This window comes from Saccostrea cucullata, unplaced genomic scaffold, assembly GCF_032062105.1.
Source record: "Saccostrea cucullata isolate Sc308-1 unplaced genomic scaffold, CSIRO_AGI_Scuc_v1 ctg1495, whole genome shotgun sequence".
NCBI lineage: Eukaryota > Metazoa > Mollusca > Bivalvia > Ostreida > Ostreidae > Saccostrea > Saccostrea cuccullata.
The window spans coordinates 150,144-160,284 of NW_026923034.1; the positions used below are offsets into that span (position 1 = coordinate 150,144).

The 10,141-nt window shown below is 32.0% G+C and overlaps 1 long non-coding RNA gene across 1 annotated transcript; it reads right to left on the minus strand.

Annotated features, from left to right (window-relative positions):
• Positions 1-6,796: 6,796 nt before the first annotated feature.
• Positions 6,797-8,456, minus strand: LOC134262987 (uncharacterized). Its single transcript, XR_009991161.1, has 4 exons — positions 8,339-8,456; positions 7,894-7,994; positions 7,174-7,224; positions 6,797-6,836 (listed from the first exon to the last, which is right to left on the minus strand). It is a non-coding gene; the product is annotated as an uncharacterized LOC134262987 (long non-coding RNA).
• Between the last annotated feature and the right edge of the window lie 1,685 nt (positions 8,457-10,141).

Here is a 10,141-nt window from a genome sequence, read left to right on the forward strand (position 1 = left end):
ATTCAGATATTTGGCTATTCTGATACCAGAAGGCTGACAAACTTACTATTGGATTAAACGGGATCCACTGTGCATTTATTAATGTTTACACAATATGCTTTTGAAAAGCAGCAATTTTCCAAAATTATAATAACCTTTTTCTCCCTGTAGCATTCTAATGTGTAGTATTTGCTTCAGTAAATGAAGTGAGCGAGATTTAATATTTATCCTACAAAAATGACAAACATATTTTATAAACTATCCAATACTGTCTAAACCTGCCCGCAATTCCTGTTAAAAGGGGTTGAGCCAAACCTCCCATTCAACCTCTCATATAAAGCTTGGATTAAAGGAACCGTAAATTTTGGATTTATGTTTCATCTTGTCAACCGGGCAATTAAACTCAGTTAAAACAAAAAACAAGCTTTGTAAGAATGTTGACCAACAAAATATTGTTCGAAGAGAATAGTTTCCTCTCAGAAATGATGGTCATAGTAATTTATATCAAGTTTAAACCTTGAAATGCATATTTGGTAATTAAGGAAAATCCTAACTTATAAGAATCCGGTATAAGTTATTTTTAACATGCCTTTGTTATGTTTACTTTAGATTGTTGAGCATATGGAATTGGGTATATCGTTATATTCATGCGAAAATTATTTTTTGTCATCTGCAAGTTTGATTAACTTAAGCTAGGTCACTGTATGCTGACACACAGAGTGATACACCTAATTCTTATTTGCCTTAGCACTAAAAAGGAATTGATTTTATTTTTGTACACATTTACTCTAGATGTATTGATATTATTAAAATGGGGGTATCCCTGTCCAAAAGACTGCTTTGTAAAACTTATCTGATCAATCATGATAAAACTTGTGCCTTATCAATTATGTGACCTTGTATATAATCCTATCCAATACAAAATGGCACAATATAATTATTTTAGAGTTTTTTTGATTATGAAAAATTAAGGAATTTTGTGATGCAGCCTAAACATCAATCTGTTGATTTTTGTGTTTTGGTGCATAATCTACAATATAAAATACTTTACATTAAATTTTGGCAGTTGCATTGTGAAGGTTATGCACTCTGAAACAGGTTGTAATGTATGACAAAAGCAAGCAAAGGCATGTCTTTTATTGGCCTTTTAGTTGGTTAATGTTACTTTAGAACTTCCTTTAACAATGCCTCTTAATCTTATATGATCAGTCACACATGCAAACTAGTTCAGATAAGTTGGTGGGTAATGAACAACTTATGTTTAAATGACAATGGATTGGTCAAAGTACAACTACTTTGAATGTTGAAATTAGTTAAATTCTGAGATATAGAGTCTGGAGTATGTTATAGCTTTGTGTAACTAATTACATTAAAGATGTGTTACGGTTAAATCCTTCATTAATTTCAACATAACTCTCATTTATTACAATTAGCATGTAAGGTTGTAAAGTGTCTTAATTTATGACCCGAAAATTTGGTAAGAATTATTTCCCTCTTATTTAAAACTACAAGTGTACTGGGTAATTAAAAAAAAATCTGATTAAAAATGTTGTTTTTAATCGTCATTACAGTTCATATGTTTTCATTCATCTTTCCACCACAGCATATGATTATAATTTCCTTATATTTTAACTTTTATTTAATTAAAATGTGCTTTCCCCCCATGCAATCTTTGTTAATTTAAGTACAGCATATTTAGTGAATTTTCTATTTCCTGGGCAATCCTTTTTGACAGTGAAATGCTCTAATATAATGTCAGAGTATTATGTACTTGATGGACATTTAAGGGTAAAGAATTTAGTCCTATTAGAGATTGAAATTATTAATATTTCTATTTAAATGCTTGGAAACAAGATTTAATTTGCGGCCCAGTCATTCCTATCAAAAGTTATAAAAAACTCAATCATAAATTTTTTTTTTTTTTTTTTTTTTGTGAATTTTAATTTCATTTTTTAAAGGACCTCCGACGAGTATAAAGATTGAGAAAGTAGTTACACTTCTTACCCTAGTGCGTCTTGTACAAATATAATTTACTCCTTGCTTTTGGCTTAACCCAGCATATCTAGTCTAACGCAAATGAATGATTAATTATTGCTGTTTTACTCTAAGGATTATGAAACCAAATTTACAGCTCTCTTGTGTTAGAGCCTTTTTAGCTCACCCTAAAAGAAATAATCAGATATATTTGACTTTAAAGTTGTAATTTTTTATACCACAATTGATCAGGTGGACAGTTCCCAGGGTTACACCATTGATTATGTTCATTTCGAACCAACTCTCCCCCCCCCTTTTTGTTTTGGGAAAAATCAATTGTTGTAACACCCCCTCCCCCAAATATTTTTTGATAAAATATTTTCGTGTATGCCTTTATGCATTTTATTGAATTGTTTTCCTAGACCAGCAAGCAAATTAAACGATACCGAACTGCAAATGACTCACAACAATGATGTTAACAAACATCCTCTTAGTACTTTCAGTACTTTGATTACTGCATAAGTGAAAATGACGCAATTCTCGTGAATGTTCATTAGACAATGCCATTTAAAGACTATTAAATGTTGGCTAAATATGTAAATACCTTCTTCATACTTCATTACATTGGAAAACAAAACTTAAAACGGATTTGACAAATTGTATGCCTGACTAAATATTTCTGCGCTTGACCCCCCCACCCCCCACCCCTAAAAAAACGAATCGGGGATTGTTTAACTTTTTCTCCTAAAAATGATTACTAACGTTAAACCATGCTTTGACTCCCATATATTTATTATTGCTGTTATCTATAATTCAGATTATGAGATTAAACCATGTGTTTAAATTCCATCGACGTGATCTTAGCAAAAAATCTCGGGCCAAATCCAAGGTAAAATTACACCATCGACGCGTCTAAATTGGCTTGAAATTACAAACCTTGATAGTTACCCATGAAATCAACCTTATTTCATTTGGAAAATTAACATATTGCAACAATTCAACTTCACAAAATTTTCCATGACCTTACCGTTTTATCGATTTATCAAGAGAGGAAGAGGAGGTAACAACTAAGTATTAGACTAGTACATGTAAATAGCCTATGTTTTCCGGATTGATAGGTTAGGACTAAAGGCACATATGATTATATATCTGTAAGGGCTTAAGATATCCGGAATGGAAGGACATAGGGTTACTGAAATAAACTCACTTATCCGAGACAGGCACGTATAAGTGGTAGTATATATGCCCTATTACATCTAAACATAATGGCAACTTCATTTCATGTTCATTGCAGTCAATTTCAAGTAAGAGTATCACAATAGTTCTTAGTTGTTACAAAGTACGTGTTACAAAAAGTGTATCTCCTATACATGTGACATTTTTATCTTGTGTTATGGAGTTAATAGATTTATTCTTTAATATTTCGTTTGTTGAAATTGGTAGAATCCCGGAACATGTAGAATTTCGTCAAAGCGAATCCTCTCAGCGGGGAATTAATCGATTATTATCAGTATGATTGTAATACAGGAAAAAGTTTACTCTTTCTGTTCAAGGTGTTACATTTAGTTTTTCTATGAGCATGATAATGAACATGATGTATCACTTTGTTTACAACTCAGTTGTTGGTTTTTGGCGTCCTTTCTTTAAATGACACCTTAGACTTAAAAAGTATTTATATAATTTTCATGTTTAAGTTGCAGATGCCTTTTGATGAATTTGCCAGTGTGCATATTTGCTACATCCTAGCAGCCCGAGTTAAGAGGAAGCGTAGCTTTAACTGTTAATAGCCCAGAGAGCCCAGCAGAATTGTGCCGGATGCCATGAATCTAATGTTATTGATACAGGTTTGAATTGTTTAACAAATATTGACTTAGCGAGCTGTTTTATCTAACAAATTGCATAAGATCCGCGCCACCGGTGGATAATGTCCTAAACCAGCCCGTCTACTAGTGTTATTCCAGATACAATTTGACTTTACCAACAACTTTCATGCGATCAGCCGGTATAAGATTCATATGTTTGCTAGCTAAACTGCTGCAGTGCTGCTACAGGTGTGCCCCAAATCAGCCGTGTAACCAGGATATCCACTACCGTTGGTTCACATAGCATTCATACCAGCTAAATCATTCAAATTGGTTTCAAATAAGACATTTACAGGCGAGTCAGCAAGTAAATAATATAGGAAGATCCCCCCTCCATAAAAATTCAAATAAGTTCCCTATATAGCTGGTAAATATAGGTTTAATTTATTTTTATAAATTAGTACAGACCTCATGCACGGTCAGTACATTAAATGAAAGGTTTTTCAATTTGCGTCCCTTTTCGGAAATTAAGCATTGCCAGGCTAGAATACAATAATAATAATAATAATAATAATAAAATTATTTTAAAAAGTTTCTAATAGACAGCATAATGTTAGACATTGTTTGGAGTTACTAGCTCATGTTGTACATTGTACGTTTCTGCGGTCTTTATCTTTTAATATTAATTTGCTTTAATTAACCCCATGTAAAATTTTCTCCAACATATCTTTATATGAAAATTCTATTAATTTTCGGTCTTGTTTGACATCTGTAGTTGAAAGATAATCGTTTTCTTTTGATATTTAGGAAAGGCATTTTTTGCACATGGTGGCAGTATTTCATTCTTGACATCTCTTTCCTGTCTGACGATAGCAATGTTATTAACTCAATCTTGTTATCAAATTTATGGTTACATCCTAGGATTGCGTTCTTTGAATTTGCTATGCTTTGCTCTACCTAATTTCAGTGTGGTAAATTAATGTCTTACAGATTCCCTATGTTCATGACATTTTCCATCCTTAATTTTAATTGGCCGGTCAGTATGAAAGTAGGCAGAGTTGTCAAGAACAGATTTGTGAGTTTGTAAGGAAGGCAATCTAGGAACATTCTTGTGTTATTCAGTTTTGTAGTCTATCTACGAAATTTGTTCCAAATCATATTTGTAAAATTTAGATTTTTGGACTTACAATAAATTCTTAACTTAAGAACCGACTTTTCAATTGACACAATATTACATGGTGAACTTAGTATAATCTAGGAATTTTACATTCAATTCAAAACGCTTAGGAACATAATAATTTAACCTTCACCGTGTACATCTTCTTTATACTTTCTGGAATAGAAATATGGCAGATTCCTCCATGAAAAGCGCATACTTCAAGGAATTAATGGATACACTCTTTTGGGTCAGATAGTTCTAAGAGAAAGGGCTGTTATGCAAATATTTTGGGGTTTGTTTATATTTTTTTGAATTTCTGATACAAATTTTTAAAATATTACAATTTGGAAGATACTCTTAATGGTTTACAAAAAATAAATAAATAAAAAAATAAATAAATAAAATAAACATTCACATATATAAAGTTAAATAATTCAAGGTTGTAGTAAGTAGAATGATATCTGACGTAGTGTCCTACACATGAGCACTCTCAACATGATTCTTCTTCAATCATGTATTTTTCATAATTCTCTCAATATCAATTTATTTTACATGTTTTGTGGAACTTAAGTATGTACAGTAATTTTATTGTACCTTGATCTCAAAAGGAGAGAACTAATACAGGCCCTTGGCCTGCTGTTCAATCCATATTCATATTGTACACTTTGTATATTATGAATAAAATGCTTCTTATACGAAAAGCATTTTCACTCATCACTAGGTTGAATTTGTCAAAATTTAAGTTTGTTGACATAATAGATCTCAACCATTAATCCTGATAATAATTGAAACTACTAAATTAACAAAGTGCTACACACCATTTAGATAATTCATTAAGATATGTTTCATTTGTCATTGCCCTAATGTAGATTTTCCGCAACTTCCATGGAATTCCAAAGCATATTCCATGGAATTCCATGGAATTTTTGTTCCGCGGAATTCTTTAGAATTCTCTGGAGTATTGGGACGGAACTTTTTTCGGAATGATTTGGAATTTTGAATCTAGCCTGGAAAAGAGCGGAACAATGCCAGAATGAAAATTTGCGGAGGAAATCCGTGGAATTCCAGGATATTTGTAAATCTAAGGAATTCCATGGAAATCCATGGAATTCCAGGATTCCAAATACACGTACAAAGAAAAATGAAATAATTAGTGCCAAATAATTACAAAAAAAATCTATAAAATCACAATGTTTCATAGATCAAATCTATATTTTTAAAATAAAAAAATTGTTTCTTTTACAATGTTTTTTGAGACAAATATTGCATATGATATAACTCTCAGATGTAAAATATAAGCACACTTTCATAAAATATTCTCACGGAAAGTATTTTACATTAAAGGTTGTTTACAGAGAAAATATGATTACTGGAAAATCAGTGTACTTGGTTAAATTAATGATAATTATGTCATGATATACATGAATTTAGTAAACTCCAGTCTGCATTTTCTAAAATAAGAAGTAAGTTTTAATAAATGAAATTGGCTATGGAATTGGAATAGACATTGACAACTCAACAAAGTATACATTTACAATGAACTGCCAGTGGCTTATCATGCTTATGTACTGGTACAAAGTTATTGACTAGAGTGACAAACACATGTATTACATGCAAAAAATATTTACTACACAACTATATTGATACAATGATCCCATAAAATCAACAGATGCTATTTCCTCCCAACGCACGTGCCAAAGATCCCAATTAATGAAGATCCAAAACTTCTGACGTGTTTGCTAGAGAATCACTTCCTCACTGATATTCTATGTAATTAGCAAATGGTTATGTTAGAAGGTTGAGTCAACCTGGTTGACAGATAATTGGTGTCACGAACAGATTCACTCTCAGTACGAAGTCTCAGAAAGTTCGATGTTGATAATTCCAACAGACACTTCAAACTTTTGATCCTTACACGATTTCTGAAAGAAAAAGATGACCATTAAGATGCATCATTATTGATATCCATATAAATATATGACAAACAATAAACAAAAGCTATACAAAACAATTGATTTTTTTTACCTGGCAAATCAGTTTACTATGGAATAGGAATTAATTCACTATCTTGCCATATTTTGTTCAAATTAGGATAAATTCTGATGAATGTATAAATGTGAAAAGTTTATAGATGACAGACAACATCAGGCACTGATTTAAAAAAACTCACTTAGGCCTTAAAATGGTTCAGGTAAGCTAAAACAAAAAGGTTTGAGCTCAAGCTCAATGCCTGACTAACACTGAAAAAGATAATCTTACCTTTATGTTTTTCTTTTCATACACCTTTTGTCCTTGTGAGCACCCGGATTCCTATAAAATGCACGTATACTTCATATTAGATGATTGCTATTCGATCTAAAGTAATTAGGCATGTCTGTGCAGTTTTCATGTTTAGATTACCTGTCAGAATGCATTGTTATTAAATATTTGAATAAGGAATTTAAGCGTGTTAAGAATAAACCTTTAAATTTTGTTTACTTGGCAAAGTTGCACTATTTTTTTTAATAGCGAGGGCAGTGAGCGTCGTGTAACGAGCTCAATATACTATATAGTTATGAACAGAGGAATTTTGGGTTGAAATCTTCACATCGTTCCAAGAAATTTTTATCTCACAGCGTGAAAAAATTCCAAACTCCCAATTATCCTTTGCGGTGAAGAGTCAACTGGACTTTTTATTTGATGTCATACTTTTGTCACTTAAACGGCTCAGGTATTTCTGATTTTGTAGAAAACTATCGAAAATTCAGAATCTCTATCCCGATGCCTGGGAAGTGGGAACTGATTTGTTATTCTGTTCTTCTTTTTTAATGAACTGAGGATAGGCAGTGCAAGTAAAATCTGTATAAAGGATTTTGAAAGTAAATAACTGCGCTCGCCCCCAACGGTCGCACCGTAGAACACATTTATGTTAATAGACATAGATTAATAAAATCAGAGTTAGTTAACTTGGTTTGAGCGATAATTTGAGCTTGTTCTCACCATATTCACAAGCCTAGAGACTGACTGGCTAAGCATCTACATGCACCAAATTATCAAACGCCAGGGCTGAGGGGATCATCTCAGACACAATGCAGCAACAGCTATAGAATAATTAAAATAAGAGCTGAAAATGATTATGAACATGCCTTAAAATATATATAATTAATTACATTGTGCATCATACTCTCATGACTCTGTAAATGTTATCTTGACTTGAACAAAGTAATGTATAGGTAAAATTCTTTACATAAGTTCGACCCCAAACAAGGACATTTGGGTAAAAATCCATGATCTTAAGAGTTTTTTAATAATTAATTATAATTGAAATAGTGCACTAACAATTTCACCGTCAAGCAGTTTATGTGTGGTGCCCAGACTAATGAACAGTAGCAGAAGCGTTCTTCATTCAAGGACACATAAAATACAGTAAAAATATTGTACCTACCGGGTCTTAAAATGTCTTCATCTTCTTCCATCTAAAGCTAATCATGATTCCCCTGTTCTAGACACTCTCTTTCTAACTTTCCTTCCGTGCAACATCAACATTGCCTTCGATATTTTTGAATTTCAGCTTGTTGTTTAAATTAATTGTTCATCGAGCCCGACTTCGATCCCGATGTTATTGTACTATTGGTCGACAGTTAAAAATTTCTAAGTAATTTTCCGCAGTTTTCCAGTTCAGAAAATGGCTAAGTTTCTCATTTTATCATTTTTTCCAAAGAATTCCACTACTTTCCAAAGCAAAAAATGTCTAAGTCCATTTAATTTTTCAAATTCCAAAATATTCCAAGAACTTCCAGACTTACTATTCGACTTTGGTATGGAAACGAATGGAATTCCATGGAATTCCAAAACTTTTCCAAACCCTTTGGAAAATCTACATTAGGGTGTCAGGGACAGATCTGGAAATATGCATGCTCTCGATAGATACATGTAGCCCCCGGCCGCTAGCATAATATAATAATTTTTCAAAGCAGGGAAATCTGTAAATCTGGATCTTCTGCAAATGTGTATATGGTAAGCTACTCATGAGACACAGACAAACAGTTCAGAAATCTCTATAAGTATTTTGAAGGACATCAGTTCAAATGCATGGCATATATATATTTGCTTAAAATCACTTAAACTTAATAAGTTCAAATAATCTGTAACATACAAGAATGAAGATCAAATATTGGTCAATGGTAATTATTGTTTTGTTCTTCTTAAAAATAAATAAATAAATAAATACATATGTAAATAAATGAATAAAAAAAATATTAATAAATATCTAGCATTTAATAGCTGTTTTGTTCTACTCCCATTAGTCCGATTCTAGAATGTAGTTTAATTGCGAGTCAGTGTTTAACTGCAGTTCTGTTCTATTCATGATAAATAGTTAGATACTAGGATGTATTTAAATACAGGTCAGTGATTTAACTGCTGTTTTGTTCTACGCGTGAAAATTAGTTAGATATTAGGATGTAATTTAAATGCAGGTCAATGATTTAACTGCTGTTTTGTTATACTCGCAATAAATATTTTGATACTCACTAAAGATGTAATGTAAATACAGGTCAGTTATTTAACTGCTGTTTTTGCTCTACTCTTACAATTGAAAATACTTTAAGGAACATGTTCATTCCAACATTGACAGGTCGGTGAATAACTCCTGTTGGATATCTAAATACTCCTCATCTGACTTCGTTACTTGCTGGCTCAATAAACAATACTTTTTGATTTGTCATTTAATTACTCTGAAATTAGTTTTCTTCCATACTTACATGTATTACTCAATATCGTTATTTATTAACATTGCTCGGATATTATGTTAATACAGGTATTTCCTTCATTATATGACATGTAACTACATTTTCGTGATAACTGGTAACGGAATGATTAATGAAAGGTAGATTTTTATTTTTCATTTCATTACTTTAAGTTGAAATGTGTGGAGAGGCCAGTGATTAACTGCCTTCATATAGATTTGATGTGTGCAAGCTCACCTTGGATGGCACGGATGTGATTTTTCATGTCACATTTTACATGGATGTGACCTGCATATCACATCTTGTGGCCTATTTTGTTTTGATGTGCCATCTATTTGCTAACTTTTTAATATGATGTTTTGATTGTCTTGTCTTACAGATACTTTTTTCTAGTCATTTTTGGGGGATCAGACATTATCATATTTTACGTAACTGATAAGCAAAGCTTGTGAATGTGATCCCCCTTCTTGTTTTTTAAATTGTTCACATTTATATCGTCA